This window comes from Podarcis pityusensis, assembly GCF_964106645.2.
Source record: "Podarcis pityusensis genome assembly, chromosome: 10".
NCBI classification, from domain to species: Eukaryota; Metazoa; Chordata; class Lepidosauria; order Squamata; family Lacertidae; genus Podarcis; species Podarcis pityusensis.
In genome coordinates, this window is record NC_138035.1 from 12,557,848 (window position 1) to 12,580,108 (window position 22,261).

At 47.4% G+C, this 22,261-nt stretch overlaps 1 protein-coding gene across 2 annotated transcripts in view; it reads left to right on the forward strand.

Moving 5' to 3' along the window:
* The first annotated feature begins 13,662 nt into the window (after nt 1-13,662).
* Nucleotides 13,663-22,261, forward strand: part of PROSER2 (proline and serine rich 2) — a 33,560-nt gene continuing 24,961 nt past the window's right edge. The window contains exon 1 of one of the 2 annotated variants that reach the window (XM_081023095.1): nt 13,663-13,800. The gene's annotated coding sequence lies outside the window, so the exon portion shown is untranslated. Of the gene's footprint in view, nt 13,801-19,104; nt 19,236-22,261 lie in introns of those variants that run through there. The other variant, XM_081023096.1, reaches the window with a different exon arrangement.

Here is a 22,261-nt window from a genome sequence, read left to right on the forward strand (position 1 = left end):
CAAAGAATCACACACTTGACACATGGACTTGTGATGGGTCGATTTTTCCATGTCGTATTTGAAAATTTCAGTCTGATCTTTTCCAATAGTCCACCTTCTTTTCCAGGGAACAATATGATCCACACACAAAAAGTCAGGAGTGTAATTGTTCTGTGCAGCTGCTCCATTATTATGAAATTTACTTCCTGTGGAGGTTCACCAGAGCCTTAACCTGAGCGCATTTATGATTGTAAGACTTCCCCAGGAAAGCAAATGTTGACTGAGGTTCTTCAAATATGAACAAGGGGTGATTTGACTAGCACCCCAATCTGGTAATCGTCTTCCATGAGTGCAAGGGAAATTGGCCTGTCTTTTGTAGGTGTCACACACAAAAACCAAGTGCTGGTTTTCTCTTCCACAAACTGATATCAAATGCCAGCAGTGCCCTTCAGCTCTCTTTGTTGGACAAACAGGCCAACTCCCAAGAGACTGCGATCTACTCACAGAGTTAAAAACTGGCAGTGATCTACCCCCTTTTTTTGGGTTCAGGTCAAAGTTTTTGAGCTTTTTTTAGGGAGGAGGAAAGCCTCGTTTTTTGGGGGGTGCAGGGCTAAGTTGAGCTTCATTGGGGGAAGCCAGTGATCTACCAGTGATCTACCACAGGTGTTCAGTGATCTACCAGTAGATCACGACCTTCCTGTTGGACATGCCTGGCCTATGCCAAAGGATAAATGGACATAAATCTGACATCAGGAATCACAAGACAGAGAAGCCAATAGGAGAACACTTCAATCTCCCAGGACATTCAATGTAGGATCTCAGAGCAGCTGTCTTATTACAAAACAATTTCAGAAACAGACTTGAAAGAGAAGTTGCTGAATTACAACTTATTACTAAACTGAAAACTATGGAGAGACCTGGTCTGAATACAGATATTGGATTCTTGTCTCATTACATATGCTAATGTGTATGGTCATCTGCATACTATCCTTTGCTTTTTCCTGTAGGACTACCGGTAATTGCAGTCGTTAACAGTCCTCAACAGGTTTAACATACCCACTGAGTCAATCACCCATCTCCTACTACCCTTCTGAGAAAAACCCCACCCTCCATAGATGACCCTGCTGAGACCACATTTCTTCATTCTTGAGAAATCCAGCTTGCCTGCTACAAAGTTGTCAACAGTGTCAAAGAGGAATTTACAAATTGGAGGTTCTTGATTTCCTCCACCTGATTTTTGCTTTCATCCCAGTGACTCTGCCTGATGTAGAATTTGCTTCAGATAGCCAGGGATTTAGCATCACCGTCACAGCTATCCTTAGAAGGAGAGGAAAGGGCGGAAAAGCAACGCAAACGAAGTTTAAAGCAACATTTTGACTTTTAGGGCAATAAGACATATTTTTGAAGAGCACTCGTGCACATCACGGCCTTACTGAATCACTGAACCGCCTTCTTGCCAAAAATAATAAACGGAAAAGGCTGTGCCATGGGAGTAGACAGGATTTTTGTTGGGGGGAGGCAGGCCTTTTGTTGCTGGGGCAGAACCCCAGTTAGCTATGCATATGTTTTTATTGGTTTGGGGGGCAGCTTATCCCCCCTGGCTACCACCTTGGGCTGTGCCCAGGAAATCTAAATGTTGCACCAAGGAAGGAGCCATCCAGAGTTTATTTATGATGCCATTTATATCCCAGTTTTCTTTCGAGGAGATCAAGCTTGGGTCCCCAGCTGTTGTCGGACCACAACTCCCATCATCCCTAGCTAGCAGAAGCAGCGGTCAGGGATGATGGGAGTTGTAGTCCAGAAACAGCTGGGGGGGGTCCAAGTTTGAGAGACACTATACCATAGAGGGGGCAGGGGACTCATCACCCAATGAACACTACCTGATTTGTTTCCTTGCACCTGAAACCCCACAAACTCCCATTCAAGGAAGCTGTCATCTGCACATGTGCAACAGCTGCCACAAATTATTATTATTTATTAAATTTCTGTCCCTCCCTTCATCCCAGGATCACAGGGCGCCTTACAATATAAAAACACAAAAATACATAACGTAGTAACAAACAAACAAAATACCCCCCAGATTAAAAGGCTGTAGATTGTTTAATTCGCCAAAGGCCTGGGAAAAGAGGAATGTTTTTGCCTAGTGCCTAAAGAGTTTTGATGAAGGCGCCAGGTGAGCCTCCTTGAGGAGAGCATTCCACAAGCGGGGAGCCACTGCAGAAAAGGCCCCGTTCTCATGTTGCCACCCTCCAGACTTATTGTGGAGAGGGCTCATGAAGAAGGGCCTCAGATGATGATCACAGGGTCAAATGCACACACCTCAGCTTACCCACGGCTTCCATTTTCTAATTGGATGGAAGCTGGTTTATTGAATTGAACTTGGCATCTTAATCATGCAAAGCATGTCCTCTGTTGTGGAACCTCAAGAATGGTAATCATGAGTGTCCCATATGGCTACATGGCCCTCAGCCCCATACCTCCCCAGGTGCCCATTGGCTACTCATTCCATCTCATCCTGCCTCTGCTCCTATTTAGGAACAACATACCCAAGAAATATGCAACAGTGTAGGAGAGCCCTTGATAATTACCTGTCTCAGTGCAGGATATTATGAAGCTGCAAAACATCTATCATCATAAGAGGGCAAAGCCATGTCCTCTGTTGATTCAGAGGGCAGGACTCCCTCTAGCAGGCTGAAGTGACAGGATAGTAGATTTTGATGGAACGTCAACGGAAACTTCTTGATAGTAAAAGCTGTTCTTTTTCTTGTTTTAGTAAATACCTGTAGATTGTTTTTCTCTCTGGCTTTACTTCCTTTTTGCTTCTCCTGCTGGGCCTTCCTTTTGTTACCCTCATGACTGTTCTGGTACACGTGTAAGATTGTTGAGGAGAACAGTGCTGCCCTGCTTTCTAAGCAGTTCCTGGGGCAGTTCTACACAGTATTGGCTTCCTTGGGAAGACAGAATACTGGTGGAAGCCAGCTCATTAGGGAGAGGTAAAAGGTAGTGGTAAAGGACCCCTGGGATGCGGGTGGCGCTGTGGCTTAAACCACAGAGCCTAGGACTTGCCGATCAGAAGGTCGGCGGTTCGAATCTCCGCGACGGGGTGAGCTCCTGTTGCTCAGTCCCTGCTCCTGCCAACCTAGCAGTTCGAAAGCACGAAGTGCAAGTAGATAAATAGGTACCGCTCTGGTGGGAAGGTAAACGGCATTTCCGTGCGCTGCTCTGGTTCGCCAGAAGTGGCTTAGTCATGCTGGCCACATGACCCGGAAGCTGTACGCCGGTTCCCTCGGCCAATAAAGCGAGATGAGTGCTGCAGCCCCAAAGTCGGCCACAACTGGACCTAATGGTCAGGGGTCCATATACCTTTAAAGGACCCCTGGATGGTTAATTCCAGTCAAAGGCGACTACAGTGGTACCTTGGTTCTCAAATGCCTTGGTTCTCAAACACTGAAAACCCGGAACTAAGTGTTCCAGTTTTCAAACGTTTTTCAGAAGCCGAACGTCCAATGCGACTGTTGGCTATTGTTTCCGGGGCTCGTGCTCCAATCAGAAGCATAGCTGTCAACTTTTTCCTTTTCTTGCGAGGAATCCTATTCAGGATAAGGGAATTTCCCTTAAAAAAAGGGAAATGTTGACAGCTATGATCAGAAGCCGCGCTTTGGTTTTTGAACATTTCAGAAGTCAAATGGACTTCTGGAACGGATTAAGTTTGAGAACCAAGGTACCATTGTATTTGGCGCTTTTGGTTTTCCTATTTATTTTGCGTTTTCATGGCTTTTTTGGTTTATTTGTTTTTGTGACTGTGTGGAACCCAGTTCAGCTGATTGATTGATTGATTGATTGATTGTGTGACTGCGGAAACGGATAAAAGTCCCCACTCCAAACAATTATTATCATCAAAGCATAAGTAAATAATAATAATAATTTTAATTTTCATCATCTACAATACTGTCTTATCAATTTTATAGTACAGTACATTAATTATTGCTTTCATTTTATGGATCAGTGGTCTCGTTAGAGAATAAAATTCATGTTAAATTGCTGTTTTAGGGGTTGTTTTTTAAAGCCTGGAACGGATTAATCCATTTTGCATTACTCTCTATGGGAAAGAGTGCCTTGGTTTTGGAACGGACTTCCGGAACGGATTAAATTTGAGAACCAAGGTACTACTGTATTGCAGCACTCATCTTGCTTTCAGACTGAGGGAGCCGGCGCTTGTCCCCAGACAGCTTTCCAGATCATGTGGCCAGCATGACTAAATCACTTCTGGCACAACGGAACACCATGATGGAAACTAGAGCGCATGAAAATGCCATTTACCTTACCGCTGCAGCGGTACCTATTTATCTATTCGCACTGGTGTGCTTTCAAACTGCTATGTTGGCAGAAGCTGGGACAGAGTAACGGGAGCTCACCCCATTGCGGGAATTTGAACCGCCGACCTTCTGATCGGCAAGCCCAAGAAGCTCAGTGGTTTAGACCACACACCACCCGCATCCAGGGAGATGCAGGGCAACTGCCCCACCAAACTCTGCAGCTGGGTAAAAGGTAAAGGGACCCCTGACCATTAGGTCCAGTCGTGGCCGACTTTGGGTTGCGGCGCTCATCTCGCTTTATCGGCCGAGGGAGCCGGCGTACAGCTTCCTGGTCATGTGGCCAGCATGACTAAACCACTTCTGGCGAACCAGAGCAGCGCATGGAAAAGCCGTTTATCTTCCTGCCGGAGTGGTACCTATTATCTACTTGCACTTTAACATGCTTTCGAACTACTAAGTTGGCAGGAGCAGGGACAGAGCAACGGGAGCTCACCCCGTCGCGTGGATTCGAACCGCCGACCTTCTGATCGGCAAGTCCTAGGCTCTGTGGTTTAACCCACAGTGCCACCCGCGTCCCTCTATGCAGCTGGGTAGGCTTGCCTAAACAGAAATGGCTTTAGCAGGCGTCGGAAAGAGTACAGCGAAGGCATCTACCTGTGGTCAATTGGTGTCATGGACTGACTGGATTCAGATGAGTGGTGAGAGGCAGCAGCTGGGGAACCCCCAACCAGGGGACGAAGGCTAAGAGCCAGGAGACTGGTGGTGGGACGATGGCGAGTGGTCAGAGGTTCCCTTCTTCCAACATTACAATTCTATGATTCCGTGAAGGCCCCCTTCCATTCTGAGACTCTGTGTTTGTACCCTTCTCTGTGCAGGAGCAGTTTCATGAAAACATTTGAGTAGGAAATGAATGGGTGTCACCCTGTTCATCAATGAGCAACCCTTTCTGGCATGGCATTAAGAAGCCCAGAGAAAGGTACCAAGCTCTGCTTTCCCTTTCCCTCCGCAGCGAATGAAGAAGCCCCTGTATTTCATTGACTCTCCGAAGGCCGGAGTCCATGCAGAAAGACGAACAGCGTCCGCCTTTCATTGTTGGACAACAAGCTTTGCCTAGGCCAGCTGTTAGAGCCGGGACAGATGACAAGAGGCGCTGACAATGCAGCTACTTAGGCAAAGTGAATAGTTCATTAAGCGATTAAGCACCAACAAAGATTGCAGTTTCCATGTTGTAATCTTGCAGTCATATCCCAAAGTGCTAGGAGGGAGGCCAGGGCAAGAAAGGGGTGGCAGGGCTTTCTGCTTATCGCCTCCAGGCAGGGATAAAGACATTATCAGTCTCCCTTGGTTACAATCAGGCCTGCAGCAACCCTGGACATTTGAGGGACATCTGGCTTCCTTGTCTTCTTTATACCCAATTAAGGAGCAATGCTAACCTCCCCTATGATGGCCCAGCTGGGCTTTAGGGAGTGATATCTGCAGTCCTTCCATGAACAGGGTGGAAGCTGGCACACAGATTGGGCCCAATGCTGTCATGTGATGGCAGTAGGGCCAGATCTGGCGGATCCCGGACTCCGCTGGCATCACACTGCAAGAAGAGGCAGGAGAATGCAGCTCAACTGGGATGTGTGGAGGAACACTTGCACCCAATCTAAACTCTTCCCCCAGCCCGGAGCAAAGGGGGTTCTGATTTCTCCGCCCATCTGTTGGAAGGGGCGGGAGCAAGCAAAAATGGATCCATGGGGACATTAATTCTATGGTTCAATGGCAGAACTAGCCAAGCAGTACAGTGGTACCTTGGGTTACAGACGCTTCAGGTTACAGATGCTTCAGGTTACAGACTCCGCTAACCCAGAAATAATACCTCAGGTCAAGAACTTTGCTTCAGGATGAGAACAGAAATCATACAATGGTGGCAGTGGGAGGCCCCATTAGCTAAAGTGGTGCTTCAGGTTAAGAACAGTTTCAGGTTAAGAAAGGACCTCCAGAACAAATTAAGTTCTTAACCCAAGGTACCACTATACTATCATGCTCCACTGAGCCTGCTCACGTGGAAGGGCAACACACTGGGCAAGCAATAATAATAATAATTATAATATGTTGTTGTTGTTGTTGTTTATACCCCGCCCATCTTGCTGGCTTTCCCCAGCCACTCTGGGCAGCTCCCAACAGAATATCAACAATGCGATAAAACATCAAACATTAAAAACTTCCCTAAACAGGGCTGCCTCCAAATGTCTTATAAAAATTGTATAGTTATTCATTTTCTTGACATCTGATGGGAGGGCATTCCACAGGGTGGGCACTACTACCAAGAAGGCCCTCTGCCTGGTTCCCTTTAACTTCGCTTCTCACAGTGAGGGAACCACCAGAAGGCTCTTGGCGCTGGACCTCAGTGTCCAGGCTGAACAATAGGGGTGGAGATGCTCCTTCAGGTATACTGGGACGAGGCCATTTAGGGCTTTAAAGGTGAGCACCAACAATTGTGCCTGGAAACGTACTGGGAGCCAATCAAGGAGAGCTGGCAGGTTGCTGGATCCCAACCAGAGTCTTTAAGGCTCTGTATTCCTCCAAAAGGGGCACCCCTTGTGGAGGTTGCCCAAACCAGGAAGTATAAAAGAGCTTGCTTGCTCATTTGCTCTGTCCGGGGTCCTGGAAGACTAGCCCTGAGACCACTCTTGTATCCAGGAGCTCTGACCTGTGGCTGAAACTTGCTTGTCTGTTTCCTCTGCCCCACCTGACTACGGCTTCCTCTTTGGCAGGACAGGACAAGGTTTGGGGCTGTGCAAAAGCTTGCCCATTCACCTAAGGCAGAGAGGACCTGTGGGGTGCCCACCGAATTCTTTAGACTACAACTCCCAGCATCTCTGACCATTGACCCAACCAGCTGGGACTGATGGGAGTTGCAGTCCACAACAACAACAGAAGGGTTCACTGCCCTGTGCCTGCCCAAACCACAATGACAGAGGTTAAGAAAGAGTTCTTTCTTCATGCTGGTAAGGGTAGAGGCCCAGCGGCAAGCACAGGGCCCAGGTATGCAAGCAAGGCAGGAGATTCAGAGCTGAACGAAAGCAGCAGAGATGTCCCAACCGATGCCACGCCTTTCCCCACCCAGCTTTTAAAGATGTGGTGTGGTGAGCTCACTTTCGAGACACTCTCACTTTACAGGAATGCAAATGAGCATTGAGTTGATGCATCTGATCGTGTTTATGGCGGAGGTGGTGTCCGGTTCTGGGTAACAAAACTGCATCCTGCCCCCTGCTCGACCACCCCATGGGCTGGTTGAGGAGCCCTCTCCAAAGAGGCTCTGCACTCTGCTAGACGGATGGTGGACAGAGCTGGAAGATCACCTCTCTGACTCCTGGAGTTCAAAGGGGAAAACCTCCATCCTCCATTGCTGGGAACAGCCTTCATCTCCACCCTGTTCTGCTTCATCTCCTTCCTGCTTCTGGTCATCCTGATGGGGCTGCCAAACCATACCAGATCCTGAAGAAGCCAAGGGGCCTGGGACAACCATCCCTGACCCATGTCATATGATGCCAGGACGTGAGAGCCAGTGTGGTGTAGTGGTTAAGAGCGGTGGACTCGTAATCTGGTGAACCGGGTTCGCTTCCCTGGTCCTCCACATGCAGCTGCGGGGTGACCTTGGGCCAGTCACACTTCTCTGAAGTCTCTCAGCCTCACTCACCTCACAGAGTGGAGGAGGAAGGGAAAGGAGAATGTGAGCCGCTTTGAGACTCCTTCGGGTAGTGATGAAGCGGGATATCAAATCCAAACTCTTCTTCATCGGGGGAAAAGGGGCTGGAGTCTGACATGGGAGAGGGGGGTCAGTGATTTGTGGGGAACTGCACTGGCCAGGAGTCCAGAGGCAGAGGAAGCTTCAGAGCTGGAAGGTGGAGCACAGGATAGGTTAGAGGAAGAGGCAGGTAAGGCAAGTGAAGGACCAGGTGCTTCCCTGCCCTGCCCTGCACCACTGTTTCACAGAACCAGTAGGGGATTGAAAAGGGAGGAGCAGAGGATGTTGCCATGCAGGTGCAGTCTCCGGCTGCGTGTGTGCAGCCCGGCAGGGGAAGGCACGTAAACTGGTGGAGAGGGAGTGGTCCCCTGCTGATGCAGCTGCTCCACAGAGCAAGGACCTGGGAATAGCTGCCTAGATGCTATATTGGTGTATGTAGGTCCCTAGAGCTGTAGAAGCGGCTGTAAGTGTTATCTCTGACAATGAAGAGCTAACTATCTGCCATGTGCATTCCTTTGGCTGGGATGTGTCCTTGCCATACAACAGGGATGGAGACCCCGTGGCCTTCTAGATGTTGTTGGAAACCAGCTCCCATCAGCCCCAGTCTGCAGGGTGAAAGGTCGAGAATTATGGGAGATGTAGGGCAACAACTGTAGATGGCTGCAGGTTCCCCATCCCTGACTTATCACTTGACCTACAGCTTCAAAACAATGGGAGGGAGCTTGCTTTTATGGCAACTGGCCCTGAAGGAGAAACAACCCCCTCCCATCACAGCTATTACTAGTGTTGGTGGTCCAACACACATGCACGCACACCCTTCTCACCCAGCTGTGCCTTAGATCTTTACTTTTTTTCCAAATACAAGATTGGGAAGCAGATCTCCTCTTCCCCTGGAAGCCAAAACGGCCTATTACTTTAAGAAAAAACAGAAACAGGTCTGTTCCTCCACATTCCTCTGCTGGCTAAGCTGATCTCCCAAATGCTACCCTGATGAAAAAGCTGACATCAATTAATAGAGGTGCCAAATCCAATTATTTTGCCATTTGGCTCATCATGAGAAGCTTAGGCATTGGGTCTATATTTAGATTCTCCTCTGGAGGGTATCTAGCCTTTCTTCTGGGGGCAGGAGGAAAGTTAGAAATTATAGTTTCTTGTTGGTAGGAACACAAGAAGATGCCTTACAGCAGGCATAGGCAAACTCCGGCCCTCCAGATGTTTGGGACTACAATTCCCATCATCCCTAGCTAACAGAACCAATGATCAGGTGGTTTAGACCACAGTACCACCCGCATCCAGGGAGATGCAGGGCAACTGCCCCATCAATCTATGCAGCTGGGTGAAAGGTAAAGGCAAAGGGACCCCTGACCATTAGGTCCAGTCGTGACCGATTCTGGGGTTGCGGCGCTCATATCACTTTATCAGCCGAGGGAGCTGGCGTACAGCTTCCGGGTCAAGTGGCCAGCATAACTAAACCAATTCTGGCGAACCAGAGCAGCACACGGAAACACCGTTTACCTTCCCGCCGGAGTGGTACCTATTTATCTACTTGCACTTTGACGTGCTTTCAAACTGCTAGGTTGGCAGGAGCAGGGACGGAGCAACGGGAGCTCACCTCGTCGTGGGGATTCGAACCTCCGACCTTCTGACTGGCAAGTCCTAGGCTCTGTGGTTTAACCCACAGCGCCACCCGCGTCCCTAATAATTGAATAGGATGTCCCTATTTTCATCAAAGAAATGTTGGAGGGCGTGTGATAGAATTTCAGATTCCATACTCAAAAAAGTGAGGATTTTGGGATCATGGCGGTGCTTTTGTCCTCTACCTCGGGCATCTCTTCCCCCCTTGTAGCCCCAGATGCAAAGGGGAGGATTTTAGAGAGAGAAAATACACAATTTGTTGCTCCATTCTGTTCATATTCCATTCATTTCTTTTTTCAGAGAGTAGTAATTAGTCATCTCAATTACTGTTTCCAGATCCAGAGGGGGTGGATGTTGTTCAAGGAAACAAGTTGTGCGAAGGTGTGTTATTTGCTCACTCTTTGGATCCAGGCCGCGAATGTTGCGTCTGTATTCGTACACCATGGTACAAAAATGAAATGAAATCTTCACACAGTCCTCAGAACAACCGGTTTGGCCTCTTTTTAGAAGTATGTCAGGTATGCTGCTCTTTCCTGTCCTGCAGATTGCCAGGAGGCCGTGAGAAGCAGCAGCTGGTTGTTACTTAACCACTCGTTATGGATTTGGCGTGTAATTATGAGTAGGTGGAACAGTTCCAGAGAGGGAGGGAGAAAGAGAGAGAGAGAGAGAGGTGTTTGGGTATTCCAGTTTGGCCCGATTGCAGAAGTGGGCCCAGTGTAACAGAGTGAAGCTGATGAAGAATTTCATGGGTCTGGAAGTAAGGGAGCTTTGTTTCTGAGATGGATAGATATTCTACCTGTCGGGCTTTGCTAGGGCTTCTCCTTGAGAAGGGGAGAGTCTCTTGCGCTCAAATCCTGCTCACGGGTTTCCTGCCGGCAGGACTGGATGAGAGCCATTGGCCTGATCCACCAGCCTCTTCTTATGTTCTTATGGCAATACCAATCCACTGATTCTACATAAGGCAGCTTCCTGTATTCCTCCTGTTTTTAGAAGGAATTTTGGGCATGCATTTTCTAAGATTGCCAGGGATCAGTGACCAGGCTCGTGGATTTCATTAAAGGCTTCTCAACCTTCCCCACACTGATTTGATCACCATGCGTGTTGAAATCACATGCTTAGAACACATTTTGGGTTTTCACCTGATTTTGTGGAACCATTTTTACGTTTTATGGAGCCGTTGTGATGGGGCTTACTATTCTGCAAAATTTGGGGTTTTCCATTCGTTTCTTCTCTCTGAGCATCAAAAGCTGCTCACTTTGGAAGAGCATCATGGAGGGTTGCAAGTTAGCGTTGGCTTTTATTCGTAAGCAGCATCAACCAAAGAATTGGCGCTTGCTGGCGTGTTACCTCCAATTACCTACAAGCTAGGTGTACATCATCGCTCCTTCCCATGAGAGTTGACTCAGCATCAGGTTTCTGTAAGGCTGTTGAATAACCAGCATGTGACAGCGACACCTGCCCACAAATGGCACTGCGGTGACTCACGGTGGCAGAACCAAGATTGAGAGCACACTGGTGAACCGAGCCCTCGTGTCTTTCATTATGTTAAATGAAACATGTGTCACTGAGGGTTCAGGAGGCTGGTGCATTCTCGGTTCATGAGTGTCTCCAATCCTCTGCCCTCGCTGGATGCACTGGGGTGTACATGTGCTCAGCATCTGATTGCATGCACACACATGCTCAGGCACACATACGAAACATGCCAGCAACTCAGAACTGGCTCAGAATGAGAGGAGGGTGAAGGCCGAGGCAGGAAATGGGTCCCCTCAGTCAGCTGGAGGAACAATGGGACAAAAACGGCCACCAATTAATTAAGTCGATCAGCCACACATTAAACTTCACAAATTAAATCATTTTGTCAAGTAGCTAATGTTAACTTCATACATTAAAACAAGAAACTAAGCCTAATAACTGGAATGCCCTGCGTTAAACAAGTCGATGAACAGATGCCATGTGTCTTTTATGTGTATTTCAATGAACCGAATAGAAAGAAAGAATTTGAGTCAGGGGGGCGTGGAGATTGTGTGTATGAACTTAACAGTGCTTAATTTGTTTATTTTAGTTGCTATTCTCTTAATATTGATTTACAGATTATAAATGCCATATTGATGTGTTCATCACAAAACACGTCTTTCGCTGAGATTCTGATGTTTAGCTTATTTTTCAGTTGCTGCTTTGTTAATAGTGCTTTACAGATGGTAATTGTTTCGCTGATAATTTTATGCAATTTATGCTGCATCTGTGATGCTCTACTACTTATTTGGCAATCACTCATAGCTGAGTAAGATTGTCTTCCATGAACACAGTCTTAACAGTGAGTCCATAAGTGACTGTGGTAGCCAATTCTGGATCCACACGTCCTTCCACAGTGGGGTCATAGGTTTCCGGACAGGAGTTGATCATGGTGTGGATTTGCCAAACATGCCTTCCTCTTAGCACGTTTCTCCCTTTTGTCCTGAGTTTGAGTGTCTTCAAAGTCCATGACACTTTTGGTAAAGACTGTTCTCCAACTGGAGCGCTCACAGGCCAGTGTTTCCCAGTTTGTCAGTGTTTATACTACATTTTTTTAGTCAAAATAAAAAAAATCCTTCCAGTAGCACCTTTAAGACCAACTAAGTTAGTTCTTGGTATGAGCTTTCGTGTGCAAGCACACTTCTTCGGATTTGCCTTGAGAGAGAATTTAAACCCCTTTTGTTGACCACCAGCATTATGCTTTCCATTTTTAAGTTCGGAATAGAGTAGTTGCTTTGGAAGACGATCATCAGGCATCCGCACATGACCAGTCCAACGAAGTTGAAGAATCATTGCTTTGACACTAGTGATCTTTGCTTCTTCCAGTACACTGGCATTAGTTCGCCTATCTTCCCAAGTGAAGTGTAAACATTTTTGGAGACACCGCTCTACTATGTTGTCGTTAGCCAGTGGAGGTGCAGTGCTTAGAGTGTTGGGCCAGGACCTGATAGCCCTGGGTTTGACTCCCTACTTGACTCAGTCGCTGCCTCTCCCAACTGCCCTATCTCACAGGGTTGTTGTGTTGATTAGATGAGGAGTGGGAGAACTATGCAAAAGCCACCTTGAGCTCCATGGATCGAAAGGTGGGCTATAGGCACAACAAACAAATAAACAAAAATAAAATAGAATACTGTTTGTAAGCTGCTTTGGGATTCATTTGAAATTAAATAAATGTAACTGGGCGCAGAATCGGCACAGAAATAAATCAAACTAAAAGCCCAGGCGTCGAATAACTGGGGAAACCCGGCCAGATGGGCGGCGTATAAATAATAAAATTTTTGTTATTGTTATTATAACTGCATAATAAGAGAGGGGAGAGCTCCTGTGGCACAGTGAGTGCGTCTGGCTGTTAAGCAGAAAGTTGGTGATTCAAGCCCACCCATCCTGATGGACTAAATGACCTTGGGGAGTCTCTTCCATAGGTGCAGCCAGGATTTATTTTGGGGAGAGGCAGGACACCCACCTGTCATCATCCTCTGTCTGGCTCACAGCCTCTCTCAACCTTGGGTCTCCAGATGTTGTTGAACTACAACTCCCATCACCCCTAGCTAGCAAGGCCAGAGCTCAGGGATGATGGGAGTTGTAGTCCAACAACATCTGGGGACCCAAGGTTGAGAAACACTAGTAGATTCGGAATGAAATGTCTCAACAGCAGTTGTTTTAAATTACTTTCTTTGGACCCCAAGTGCTCAGAATAATTGCGTTCTACAGTTTCTACTTTTAGTTTAGTATTTTTATTTATTTACTTGATTCAGGGGGACAACTGCCTCCCTGTCCCAACTGCCTCCCTGTCCCCTGGCTACGCCAGTCAACGGTCCCTTCCAACTCTCGGATTCCTATACGGGTCCAGCAGAACTCGAACCCTCGACAGGGGTTGGCAGCGGCTGGGCGCGCGTGCGCCTTTACGCGCCGGGCGGGCGTGATGTCAGCGCCTGCGGGGCGGGCTGAGTCAGCGCAGCGCCCGCCCGCCCCGCATTGTTGCCTCGCCGCCTGTTTGCTGCGCGCACCTGTCCCCACCCACCCGGGCGGGGCGCCCCGCGACGCGAGCGAGCGCACCTCCCTTGGCGGAGTCCCGCGGACGCCCCGTCCCGGCTGCGCGGCGAGAGCGATCGAGCAACCGAGCGGGTAAGTGCTAAGCGCTTGGCTTTGGGCATCTTTATTTCACCAAAGTTTGGATCCGTGGCTCTCCAGGTCCGGCGCGTATTCGCCGTGGCGCGGAGAGGTTTGGCGCGGGCTTGGAAACGACGCGCGCCGCTTTGGAGCTGCTTGCTTCCGAGGAGCCTCGCCGAATCCCGACGCCTGATCTCCCCGCGCTCCTTTTCCTCCTGGCGAGCGATCCATCCGCGAGTGGCTTAAGCCGGAGGGCGCACGGCAGCAGGAACGCGCGCTCCAGGCTTTCCCACGTTAGCTCGCCCTGTTGGGGGCTTAAGCGGCTTTCGGATTCCGAGGGAGTGGGTCACAGCTTCAGGAACGTGGAGACGGGTCCGCAAGCGGGTTAGACTGGAGGTTGGGTACGTTTGGAAACTATTTTAGCAAAACTTCTTCCCTGCGTTGCTCGGCGCTGTTTTTAACTCCCCATCTATGTTTATTTAGCTCCCGAACGATTTTTTCTACTAATTTCTTGTCTGTCTCGGGCTGCAAATTTGGCAGTCCAACACGCATTTGTATTCGGTACTTTGGGCTCCACTGTTTATTTAGTCTTCCCAGTTCAGTGGGTGAGCATCTGCCTGTGTCTTTATACATAATCCGCCAACTGAAGATGTATAGGATGAAATTCTGTCCTCAGAAGGCTTGTGGCAGGATAAACCTATTGGTCTTTAACAAGCCACCTTTCTTTAAAAGGTGAAGGGGAAAAAAACAATAGCATCCTCCCAGCATGCTGAAATATTGAAATACGTAATAATTCCAGCCCCCTTTGGATTAAATGTACCTGAATAGGTAGGTTTAAGTGAGTTCAGGTTTCTGTATTCCTTGCGCTGGGTCATTTCTGAGTTTGATTCTATGCATGTTGACTCAGAAGTAAGCATGAGGTCAGTGGGGCTTACTCCCAAGTGTGTGTGTAGGGTAGGGTTTGCAGTCCTGGTCATGTCTGCTTGGGAATAAGGCCCAGTGAATCTGGTGGAATTTTCTTCTGAATAAATGACTTTGGGATTAGGGCAACAACTTTGGTGGAATTATGCCAGTTTGTAGGATCAAATTTGCCGAGTGCCCAGTGTGGCCAGCATCCAAAGAATCACACTGCTGTTTCCAAGGGAAGGGGTCATACAGTCAAATCTCACTGGATGCTCCCTGGTGCAGTTGCCTCTGTTCCCTTCCCTGTATCAAACTTTTGATTGTATGTTCCTTGGGGCGGGTACCTACCCTCTTAAGACCTTGCAAAGCTCTATGCACATTGAGGGTGTTGTATTAAATGTAATGATGATGATCATGAGGACACTTGAGTTTGTGAATTGTAGTACTGAGATGTGCCATTGTTGTGCAAACGAGGTCTGAAAATGGATGCTGTTGAACCCTGAATTTATTTGCCTCTTTCTCCCCCCCCTCCCTCCCCATCTTATCTTTCCTTGCCACAGGGGGCCATTTAGGCAGACAAGGAAACTGCATTTCCACCCTGGTGCTGTGCTCTTAAAAACAATTATTTCTTTATACCCTCAGTTGATTTCACTTGTGGCTCAAATGGCAACCTTGAAATTCTACAGTAAATCATCTTTGCTGAATGTGAGAGAATAACTGGGGAGGCTTTGCAATAATATTCCTACTGTACAACATGCTCTGGTCTTGCTGCGTAGATCAGCCTTTTGCTTTGCCTCACCTTTTTTTTGCAATTGGGGGGGACATCCTTGCCAGCTTTGGCCAGTTGACCTTGTTTGGATTGCTTGACACCTTACGGGTAACAGGGCAAAATTCAGCACATACATTATTCTGTTTCGTTCACCAATAGTTAGAATTTTGCTGCTCTCAGAGTGGTTCAAATGTATCTGTGGCCCATACAATATTCTTATAAGGCAGGCCCAGCAACTGATGTTTTGCCAGGTGCCTTTAGAAAATGAATTTGATTGTGTGTCCGCATTTGTTTGATGTTTTAACCATTTTACTGTTTGCTGTTGTGAAATTTATTTTGAGTTGGTAGTTTATATGCGTTCTTAGAAATGGTCACACCATAATGCAGATTTGTTACATTCCTGTAAGTAACTAAAAACAAAAACAAACAAACCACATAATGCAAATGAGATGGGTGGGCAGGCTGAGCAACGGAAAGCTAGTCTTGAAGGCCAGGTTGTCAGTTACTGGCTGAAGTGAGGCTTCCATTGGGGATTACCCTGGAGAACATCTCAGCTGCTACAGCTTCTGCTAGGTGAAGAAGGTTCCCAGTTTTAATTCCTAGCATCATCACCAGCTTTAATAGAGTTTGGGTGGTAGGCAGAGGCATTTCCCAGACCCAAAACCAAGGACAGCTGCTTTCAGCTGGATGGATAAATAAATAGACTTGAGCCCCACGCTTATGTCTGCAGGGCCTTGTAGCTAAATGGTAGAGAATCTGCCTTGCATGCCAAAGGTCTCAAGTTCAATCCCCAACATCTCCTGGTAGGGCTGGGAGAGGACCTGTATCTGAAACCCTGGAGAGATGCTTCTAGCCTATTGTCTACACTATGGAGCTAGATAGATTCATGGCCTGACTTGGTATCACTTAGACCACTTCTTGTGTTCTGACATTTTGACCTGAGTTTCCACCTAGGAATTATTCTGCACCAGCTCTGTGTTGAGTTCGCTTTCATAAAGAGTCCTTCTCCTGCCCCCCCCCCCAATGTTATTCCAAGAAAATGAAGCCTGGAGATGCAAGGAGGTAACGCGAGATTTACTCCTGAGCCTGTGGGAATTGGTGTAGAGCAGCTGCGAGGGAACCTTCGGCCCATGGCGCAGATGTGGCCCTCCAGACCTCTCTGTGTGGCCCCCCAGAGCTGCCTCGAAGCCCTGCCCCTTGCCCTCCTCCTCCATTGCCTTGCCAGAATGTGCTCTCGAGCCAGGATAATGCCTCTTGCTCGCCCATGCGAAGAGAGGGGTTTGCGTGTAGAAATCATTGGCTTTTGCATGGCTGGGATTTGGTCTTGCTGTGCAAACTGAGATTCGCGTCAAGTTGCTCTTTGCAGTTTAGCTCCTGGCTATATCTATCCTTGGTTCTTGCCTTGCCGGTCAATGGCATGTGGCACCAGGAAATGTGTCCCTTGGGCTGGGAACGTTTTGAGTTTCGTGGAAACTCCTGATACAGAATGGAAGTTCCCTTTCCTGGTGAAAAGTTTGATGAAATGCAGCAAGCTCGCGTGCTTTCTCATTGCTTTGTTGGCCTGGCTTAGAAGATCGCACCCTGTCCTTTTCAGACTAGACTTTCTCTTTTCCCTCTTGAATTCCCAAATCTGCGCTGCCAAGGTTGCTCAGACAGTGGTTACAATCCTCTGTTGTGGGTGCTCACTCGTACTTTTGGCAAAACAAGCCCCGGTTTGTTTGTCATTCAGCCGCTGATTTAATATTTAACTCCGCGAGGTGTCTGCATCGGCCCTTGGTACGTTAGGGAGATTTTGGACAAAGGAAGCCTTTGCAAGGCTAAATTTCCAGTAGCCCCCACCCCCAGCTGGCAAACAGTTATCCTTGTTTGCCACCTCCGCCTATCATTTAAGGCTCTTTTCATGCTGCTGGTGGCTCTTTTGGGCAGAGCCCTGCCGTCCAGCCCTGTTTACCCTCTGGGCCCAACCCCTCTCTTGGAATTTCACAGACCACAGCTTTGGAGAGAGAAATGCTTAACTCCTGGAATCCCGGAAAAGGTCTAGCGCTCACCCTCGAATGAGCAGCAGGGGTTGCAGAAGATACCTCTTAACCTTAGCAGACATGTGTTTCCAAACCTGAGATAATGGAAAATTGGGGGCAGGGGACGTATAGGAGAGCATCTGTAGGCAGAAGGGGTGCTTAACCCTTTCCGTGCCTGCGAGGCCGCTCCTGCAAAAAACACCCCTCCAAAACTGCTCCCTCAGGTGAGTTTTTCCTTTTGGAGCCCCGCTGAGACAAATGGGCTACAAATGGCCAGGATTGGGGGTATTTTCAAGGGGAATGGCCAAGGAACTCTTACTTCCTAAAAGCTGGGAGCCTCACTTCATAAGCAGGTAGTTTTGATTTAAGGATGCTTTCAGGAGGTGAGTGTTGCTAAAGTGACAACTGTAATGATGTTAGCAAGTTGCCTGGGATTGAAGGAAGACATTTGCCCTTATTTATCCCTTCTTCTTATCTGTTTTTTCCCCGAGTGGCAATTGCTCTTGCTTCATAGGACACAGTGTGAAAGGTTTAGGGCACCAGTGGGGAACCTGTGGCTTTCCAGACATTGCTGGATTCAAATCATCCTTGACCATGCTAGCGAAGGCTGATGGGAATTGGAGTCCAGCAGGGGGTTGGACTAGATGACCCCCAGGGTCCCTTCCAGCTTTACATTTCCATCTGGAGGGCCACAGCTTCCTTGCCCCTGGTTTAACACCATACCCTGCAATGCTTCCTACATTTGGCATTTTGCCTCTAAATGAGCTTGGATATAAGATAACGTAGAGCACCAGCTATATATAGATCTAACCCTTGGGTCCCTACAGCTTTACAGAGGCAGCCTACTTCAGAGTAGGTTTGTCACTAAATCTGATCTGAAGCTCTAAATCTTCTCTGTCCCCTCCCTAAGGTGACATGGCTCACTTTCTTATCTGAGTTTGTTTTGCTGAAACCTGTGTCTTGCCCTTTTAATCTTCTCCCCACCCCAATGCTCTCTCTTTTATTTTTAAATATAAAACATTGCCATTTTAAATGCTGCTGTTTGTCAAAGATTTCACTTTATCCTGATGGCCATTTGCAGTGCGCTGTTTGTTTCTATTCTGTAGGCTAATGTTTTGGGTGGTGGTGGTGGTGGTGGGGAGTATTTTGGGTTAGTGCCAATTTTTAAAAAATAAATAAATTTGGCACAATCCTGTGCAGGTCTATTTCCTTCTGCTAGAGAGAGAGAGAGAGAGAGAGAGAGAGAGAGAGAGAGAGAGAGTAGGATAGGATTGCATCTCTGGTGAACAGTCAAAACTGCCTGTGTTTACACATCACAGTAAACCACCGTTAATAGTTTCCTATGAATGTTCAGGTGGCTCCTCTCTGGTGTGAGTAACAGATTGCAACCCCTGACTTAGCAGTTTTGTGTCCGCTCAGGGGACCGATAATTGTTTTATGCTCCAAACAAACCACAATGTGAAGCCAAGGTTTATTCTTGGCTTATCAGAGTTTGTTTGAGTGACACAAACCAGGATCCTCTGTTCAGATGTAATGCTAAACCAAGCATTGTGGTTTCTTGCTCCCATTTAAGCTCGGGGAGGAGTGAAGTATGGAAAATCTTTACCTATTGTCTCCCCCTCTCTCCTTTTTAACCCCCCCAGCAATTCAGAATTTTTTATTTTATTTTAACTGATGGAATGGATGCAGAAGCGTAAGGAACCAAAAGAGATGCAGTCTGCTGAGCAGAACTAGGAATATTCCAAGTGCTGAGAGTTGAGGTAAAGTTTTGTGGGGGGTTTTTGGTGGGGGCAAGGGATTGTGCTAGGAATTATTTCCCAGCCTTCCCAATAAAACTGCAACAAGGTTGGGGCCACAAATCCCTGATGCGGACAGGGTTGCTGGCTTTCCATTTCCTAACAAGTCTCCTGCCAGACGAGGAATTCTGTACTGCTTAGAAGTTTGCTCCCCTGCCAGCATTTTTGTGTTGGTAAAAACTATTATCTCAGCGCATTCCCAACTCTCCCCACCCCCTTTTAAAACCATGTTTTGATTTAAACTGATTCGAATAGTTCCTCAATTTTAAAAATAGACATCGTCGTAATTCAGTGTGCACAGCACTAAAGGCAGCCACATGAGAAGGTTTAAATCAGTTTGTTTGGAGAGTTTATCTCACGCAGGTGTCTGTTACTTATGGTGCAGTCACACCCAGGCATTGCTTGCTTCGGGATAAGGTTGCCAGGCTGCAGTTTGGAGACTTTGGCACTTATTTTAAAATTGCTTGTAAATTCAGAGATGAGGCACCTATGGCATTCCTTTCTTGTTGCTATCTTCTTCCTATCTCATCCTGCCCTGCTGCCTGTACTTTTTCTCTCTTGGCTCCATTTTCTGCCAGCTGAAGGAAGCAGGACCCAGCTGCCCTGCATATCAGGTGGGAAAGAAGGCAGGTGAAAGGATTGTGGGGGGGGGGGCAGCGGAGAGAGAGAGACCTTTGCGCACGAAGTAGATGCTCTACAGCTGACTTACAGCCCTTCCCTTGAATAGTTTGCTTGGGTGTCTTCTGGTGTCTTGCATATTTCTGTGTCCAGTATGCTATGTGAGCAGCTGATCCACCTTGAGGCTGTCACCAAAGTGCGTATCAAAAGAGTCTGCTTGTTTTCAAGTGCAACTGGCGTTTAAACTCGGCTGTGTCTTGTAAACTGCAACATTTGAGGTAACCTGTATGAGATCTGCAATACATAGGTTTACAAATGTGGTCCGGCAAGGTCTTCAATAGAGACCCTGCTCCGGGTTCCGCCATCTCGTTGAAGGTAAAATATGGTAGCAGGTTCTTTCTGGTGGTGGCCCCCTCCGGGTTATTTTCTGTCTGCCTTTCAGGCGCTGCCAGAGCGACAAATGTGAATTCTGCACACTCCCACTCCCCCCTCCCTCTACCCAAGCAAGCAAGGAAGACTTGTGAGAGTTCAAAGACACCTTTCAGACAGGTGAGGATGGTGCAGAGACTCCAAAGTGCTTAGAGAGGTCTGGATTTGGGCCCTGGGCCTGATATTACCCATCCCTAATTTAAGACCTCCATAGCTCAGTTGGTAGAGCATGAGACTCTTAATCTCAGGGTTGTGGGTTCGAGTCCTACGTTGGGCAAAATGTTCCTTCATTGCAGGGGGGTTGAGCTAGACGACCCTCAGGGTCCCTTCCAACTCTGTCAGTCTATGAAATGGTAAGCTGTTTGTGTTTTTCCTAGTCAGGATGAGCAACCTGTGGCCTTCCAGTTTTTTTTTTTACTTTCTTATTTATTTATTTATTTGTTGGTTTTCACATGTTACATTACAATACAAATGTACCAAAGCCAACACCATTTCCTCCCCATCCCCCCATACATTTATATTTCCTCAATCCATCATATTATTCTTTCCTCCCTCTTCCCACTTCCCTCCACCCCCATTCGATTTCCTCCACATTATACAATTTACAATAATCTTTGCCTTCTACAGTCTTCTCAAGTCATCTATATATTCGTATTATCTTTCCTTACTAAGTTTTCTTCCATCCAGTACTTCGCATTTTAATCTAGGCATATCAGCATATCTTTCTTTGAGCAATATTTTGCCGTATATTCATCAAAACATTTCCACTCCTTTTTAAAATTTTTGATTCGACTGATTTCTTATTATAGCAGTTAATTTTTGCCAAAATTAAATATTCATTTAATTTACAAATCCATTCCTCCTTTGTTGGTATAGTTTGTGACTTCCACCTAGCAGCAATACTATTCTAGCAACTGTATCAGATACCATGGGGGGGGGGGATTTTCCTATATGCAAGCACAGCTACAGTGGCCTTCCAGTTGTTGTTGGACTGCAACTCCTATCATGCTGGCCGTTCACCATGCTGGTTGTTGCTGATGGGAGTTGGAGTCGAGCAAAATCTGGAGGGCCACAGTTCCTCCATTCCTGATTTGCATAAACATAGGTCTTGTAAATTCAGCAGGAGTATCTTGGGCTTGCTGATTAGAAGGTTGGCGGTTCGAATCCCTGCGACGGGGTGAGCTCCCGTTGCTCGGTCCCAGCTCCTGCCAACCTAGCAGTTCGAAAGCACACTTGTGCAAGTAGATAAATAGGTACCGCTCCGGTGGGAAGGTAAACGGCGTTTCCGTGCGCTGCTCTGGTTCGCCAGAAGTGGCTTAGTCATGCTGGCCACATGACCTGGAAGCTGTACGCTGGCTCCCTTGACCAGTAAAGCGAGATGAGCGCCGCAATCCCAGAGTTGTCCGTGACTGGACCTAATGGTCAGGGGTCCCTTTACCTTTATCTGCCCCTACTGCACTGCAGGGGGTTAGACTAGATAACTCTTAGCATCCCTTCCAACTATGCAATTCTATGATTCTATGAAAAGGAGTTCAGAAATCTTTTCAATAATAGCCACCACCCATCCACTGGCTGTGGAACACCCCCCTCCCAATAAGCCCCCCTGATATTTAATCTATTGTCTTTCTAGCACCATATGAAGCCTTTTTAAAAACTTCCCCTGGCCTTGAAAAAATAAAACAAAATCATTTCTCTTGGCGTTCTTCACTGCATTTTGCTGTGATTTCTAGGATGTGGTTTGTATCTCCACGAAGACATTTTTTTGTGGCACGCTCTAATTGCACGACTGCGGCTGAACTTGTGTGCGCTGCTGCTCCGATAAGGTTGTTCCTGTTTCAGGGGATTTTTGTGTTGCTTGTTTTATCAGCTCTGCAAGTTTTGATCTGTTTGCGGTTGTTCCTCGCCTGGGGAACCCAGCTCCTGGAGTGGCAGTACGAAAACAT